The sequence below is a fragment of the Ipomoea nil genome, unplaced genomic scaffold (genome assembly GCF_001879475.1).
Source record: "Ipomoea nil cultivar Tokyo-kokei standard unplaced genomic scaffold, Asagao_1.1 scaffold1977, whole genome shotgun sequence".
Taxonomy (NCBI): Eukaryota; Viridiplantae; Streptophyta; class Magnoliopsida; order Solanales; family Convolvulaceae; genus Ipomoea; species Ipomoea nil.
In genome coordinates, this window is record NW_017618405.1 from 1,226,662 (window position 1) to 1,232,661 (window position 6,000).

The 6,000-nt window shown below is 38.7% G+C and overlaps 1 pseudogene; it reads left to right on the top strand.

The window, feature by feature from the left end:
• Positions 1 to 724: 724 nt before the first annotated feature.
• LOC109147134 lies at positions 725 to 1,651 on the top strand (annotated as a pseudogene).
• Positions 1,652 to 6,000: the final 4,349 nt, after the last annotated feature.

Consider the following 6,000-nt stretch of genomic DNA (forward strand, 5'->3'; position numbering starts at 1 on the left):
TCTTACTCTTGATGGTATGGAGCTAAAATGAAGTTTCGATCCTTCTGTTGATCCAGGGCACGAACAAGATATTTTGTGACCATATCAGTATTCTCAACTACAGAGTCATAAGAAATAGTCCTTGGGTAGAGAAATCTAATTGTATTAACTCCAATTTTGTCACACATCCGATGAAGACATCTACAACGTATGTAGATAATTAATAAAAATGAAAGATAAATAAAAGTTTTTAAATATAAAAAACATTATAAAAAATACTTACATGATAAATATTTGTAATATGGTCACATCAAGCCATTGCATTGTCAACATGTCTTTAACATCATCAAACATCACGTGAATGAACTGCACATCTAAATTATGGAAGATTGCCTGCTCTAGGTCCACGTCAATGTAATCTAAATTGGATGGCAAGTTTCTAATATGTCTGAACAATTTTTTGCAGAGTTAATTCCAGCAATAGTCCTCCGACTATTGTGATTTTCCAAATTTGGTCCTCATGTTTTAATTTGGACGAAATAAACCCTTTACTATCAGAATTGTTCCACCATTGGTCCTTCCGTTAACCTAGAGTTACATAGATGTTAAGTTAAGGGGTAAAATGGTCATTTCCTAGGTTTGTTTTTCTCCTAGCTTCCTGTACGATGAGTTAACTTTATAGGCAAAGGCAGCTTTAGATGTGGTAGCGTTGATGAAGACTCATCAGCGTTTTTGTGTATTTCCGATGGTCGAGGGAAGACTTGTAGGAGGTACTGGACGGGAGGGGGGGGGGGGGGGGGGGGGGGGGGGGGGGGCTTTATGCAGCGTTCCCATCGGGGGCGGCTGCCGGAAAAACAAGAAAATGAATGTTTTCCTCCTCCTCCTCATCGGCGTCCAGGCTTTCCGGTGACTCAACTGGCTCCTCAGGTATCGACGGCGGGGGTTCAAGTTCTTTAACATTCTCTCCCCCGCTATGGATTTTCACCTTGGAGCGATAAACTACCCTACCCTAAACAACCCTCCCACCACCGCCCTTTTCGACCACTATTCCACCTCTTCCCCGGTTATCCCATCAAACCCTTGTTTCAATCTTGACCCGCCAGGAACCTCCGCCGCAAGCTCCTTTCTGGGTTTCAATTTTTCTTTCCCTTCGATCCTAAAACGCTAAGGAGAAAATAGCTCGGCGGGGTTTCAAGAAATGGGTAGTTCAAATGTTGTTCATCCTCAAGATAACAATAAGAACAACCTGGCTTCCTCAATCGAGTCATTGAGTTCCATAAACCAATAACTCCATTGGAAACTATAGCAACAAAGGCTGGCTATGTTCTTTGGTGGAGAAAACCAGAAAGAGATAATAAGCACCGCTAATAATAACTCATCATCCATTCCAGTTAACGAGAACCAGATGATTCTGAAACCACAGCCTATCTTGTTCTAGAATCTGGAGATTTCTAAACCCGAAGCTTTTGATGGCAAAGACTGTGATGGTGGGAATGGGAGCTTAGCTACTGAATGGCTGTTTGACAACACTTATGCACAAGAAATACACAAAAACGCTGATGAGTCTTCAGTGACGCTACCACATCTAAAGCTGCCTTTGCCTATAGAGTTACTCATCGTACAGGAAGCTAGGAGAAGAAGAAACCCAGAAAATGACCATTTTACCCCTTAACTTAACGTTTATCTAACTCTAGGTTAACGAAATGACCAATGGTGGAACAAATCTGATAGTCAAGGGTTTATTTCGTCAAAATTAAAAGACGAGGACCAAATTTGGAAAATCACAATAGTCGGAGGACTATTGCTGGAATTAACTCATTTTTTGCCTTCATCCAATTGCTGCAGTGTATCATCATCAACAAGAAATGGTCGTAATTCTACAGCAGATTGATCACCACTTTCAAAATTTATCATTCTTGTTTGTTTTGGATTTTCCTATGAATCAAAATTAAAAGACTTAATAACAAGTAGAATATCAGATATTCAAAATATTAAAGATATTCAATATTACCTTAAGCTTATTCGATGGATCGATAGAATGGCAACTGCTCCGAGTTGGTGTGCCAACCTTTGGACTTGCTTGTGTATTCTTCATCAAATATTCTAGCTGGGATTGCATCAAATCAAACTTGGATTGCATATCTTCCATTGTTTCTTTTCTAATCTTTTCAGCCACTTTGTCATATATTTTCTTCTCTATGATCTTCTCCATATCACTAACGAAACAACCCCAGCTGAATTTCCACTACTTATGCTCTCCGGTTTACCAAACACATCCCGAATATTGGAGTGCACTCCAACACCTCTCACATAGCCACCATACTCATTGGTGCCAAGAGCTGCTGTCAATATATCATTTTGCCTTTTTGGATGAAATGAGCCTTGACTTATCTCTTCACACTTCTCGACCTGTTTCAACACAAACAAGATTTAAAATTTACATGTTAGCTAGCATTCTCGTCAATAATATATATATATATATATATATATATATATATATATATATATATATATATATATATATATATATATATATATATTTAAAGTATTTGTATTACTTACAATTTTATCAAACACTCCCTTCATTTTTTTCGTTGGGAATGTAATAACTTTCATCTTCAGATTTTTTAGATCGCGCTCGAACCCAATTCAAACTATGATCAGTAGATGATATGGTCGAGATAATAGCAGCATAAGAAGATTGTGAAGACAATGGGTCACATATCAACCACTCAGATTGCTTTCCAACATAGCCCTTAGACCCTAAATAGTGGGGATGCTCATTTTGCGCTTGCAACTCCCTATACTTTTTGACTTTTGGCCTAAAAATAAATTTATTATTTAATAATATGTTAATAATAATAAAACATTAAGACTAATAATAAAACATGATTATTAAGAAAGTAAGTTATCAGCTTTAGTTTCATGCGTTGTTACAAATTTCTCCCATTTTTCTTCATTCAAGAACTTATATAACTCACAGGGAGAGCTATATTTTGGTTCTGTTTGTTGATGAATTTACGCACCAATCTTGTTTTAAAATCTTTCCAACGTATCCATGCATGGTACAAAATATTATTTCTTTCTTTATCAGGGATATTAAACTCTTTCTGAATAACAACAATAAAATAACAAATAATTAGGCCTTTATTGACATTAACATATATAATAAACTAATGAACCCAAAAATAAAATGAAATAATGATCAATATATAAATTAAATTATTGACTATTACCTTAAAGATCATGCACCACTGATTCTTTAACCCCGTTGGGAACTTGACGCCAGTCTTCAATGTTTATGTCTATGTGAATACGAACCATAAGGCCAAGGTAATTTTAGAACTTCCTTGCATTTGGGCCAATAGGCCTATGTGACAACTCAAAATTTTATTTTATAAATTTGATTTTTAAGAAATTCCAAAATAGCCATTTTCACTCTATAAAAATTTTTGCGATGAAATCGGTGTTTGAATAAATTATTTTGAAACACTTTTAAATAAATTCAACACCAGGACTTATTTTAATTCAAAAATCCTAAATTCTCGGGTACATTGCGTACCAAGTTTTTGACCTGAAAGTCAATATGAGGAAATTGGGAGAAATCTGAGAAAACTAAACTTAGTGGTTGTCTAGAAAGTAATTTTGGAAAAATGCATTTTTACCCCAAAACTATTTCAAAACCATGATTCTAGACCTTGGTCCATGATGCTTGGTGAACCACTAGACTCCACCTTCCCTTGTCTGATATTTTAAGGAGTCAAGCCAAATTACCATTTTCCCACCAACCAATCATTGATAAGTTACCTAGGGTTTTGCACCCATATAAATAGAACCATTCCACCTTGTTTCTCCTGATCTTCTTCATTTGCCTCTTCACCTTTGAGCTCTGTTGAAAGAATGAAGCAAACACAGTAAGTTTTAGCATTCATCTCCTCCATTCATTTTCCATCCTAAGGTTTCCTTTTATCTTAGCTTTCAATCTCTGAGTTTTGTTAGGCTTGGCTTGGGTTGTTGTTTGAGGTGTCTAGGTGGTGAATGGAGTGATGTATGAGTAGAGTAGAGGCTGAAATCCACAGAAGGAAGGATGACAAGAAGAAAAGGCAACAAAGGTATAACCCCATGGACTCCCATCTTAAGTTTTGGCTGTGTGAACCCTTTGTTTCATAGGTAGAAATGAGTAGAAATGTTAGATTTTTGAAGTGTTTGAGCTATGAAGTGATTTATTACTTGTCTATGATGTGTTGTTGATGTTTTGGATGTGTTAGAATTGCCTGAGATTGAATTGCAGATGAGAAGATACCATCTGGTGCACAGGCAATGTGCACCAGTAGATGCACCGGCACCAGCCAACGGCCCAACAAGGGGACCGTTGGCTAGAGCCGTGGCCAGTCGGGCCTAGGGAACGGCTCTAGGAGAGGGCCGTTGCCTAGAGCCATAAATTTGGCAGTTCAAGGGGGCGGGCCTAGCTGAGCCCCGCCCCAAGGTCCGTGAGCTGTTCCCTGTGCAGTGGCCGGGCCCTTGCGGCTCAGCTACATGTCGTTTCGGACCATGTGTCACGGGCCCTTGTGGCTCGGTACCTCGGGGCCGTCTTGACGCACGTTTGGGCTTTGATTTCGTTGAATTTGGATTAGAAATGAGCATGTTATAGTATAATTTGTGATGAAATGCTTCACAGAAATGTTTATTTGAGTTCTTTGCTTTTAGGGATTTGCTTCACATAAGTGGCCAATGTGAGCCTAAGTATTATTTTCCAAAAATCTCGTTTCCGTGTAGAGCATCTTTGTCTTGTCTTTTGAGAATGAGTTGAGAAGTATGTGCATTTCTTTTTGCATAAGTTAAATGTTGCATATATGAGATACATGGGTATTATATCTATATATATATATATATATATATATATATATATATATATCTATGGTGAGGAAAACCTTGTTTTGGAGGACCCGTTTGGACTACGTCTTCTCGGGAAGAAAGAAATGGACATTGCGGTCCAAGTATATGTAACGCGGCGTATTCCCACGTTACAAGGTTGGAAACTTCCCGCCAGTCTTGGAATCCTGGTCAGGGGGTGTGCACACTAAAAGTTCGATACCTGATTCCACAGAGATGAGTTTAGAACCAAGAGAGTGGTTCGGTGGATGAGATTGAGCATAGTTCGGCTAGGGGCCATACCGGGATAGGTTCGTTCACGCTACGGTGAAGTTCCTACCTCATCTATTTGTAAAGAAAGCGAGTCATTGCGACTCTAAGAAAGCAAGTCATTGCGACTCTAAGAAAGCGAGTCATTGCGACTCTAAGAAATGAAAGCAAGCGAGTCCTTGTGGCTCTAAGAAACCTCCACAGAAAAGTATTCTATTTACAAACGAGTGTATATGTATAATATTGCACGGAGTTAATACCAGCCAAGGTCCCTCGAATATAGTAGTTCCACCATCAATGGTCCTAAACTTTCGTTTTGATCTTTCGTCATCCTCTGAGTTTCAAAATTGACTTGCGGTAGTCCTTCCGTTAGTGTTTTCTGTTTCAGCCATGAAATGCAAGGGCATACTCAACCTTTCACATTTTTCTCACCCATTTGTGCTAAGTAGCTTGGTTTAGTATCTGGGTTGCGGTCAGAACTTGATTGGAGCTGGTTGTGAGCACAAAAAGCTAGCTGTCAGAACCCTAGTGGAAAAGTTCATTTCTTCAACTTTCGCCAACGATATGCGTATGATTTTCCCCTTGTAGCTGTTACAGATTAAAGAACAACAATAATACTCCAAAGATATGCGGACTGACGCCGATAAGAACAACTCCCCAGGCTCCGACGAAGCAAGCGTTTCTTCCTCCGAGAACCAAGCAGCGCCGCCGCTTTCTGCTCACACAAAGATTGTTTAAATATGCTTAGACTAGAGAGAGTTGCCATTAATTCTATCTTGATTGGATTCTTGTTCTTGTCAGTTGCTTACTCCAAGATTCCATTAGGTTCCAGGCTGTTTGGGGGTAACTGTTTCTGGGCCTTTGAAAATGGGAATTTTG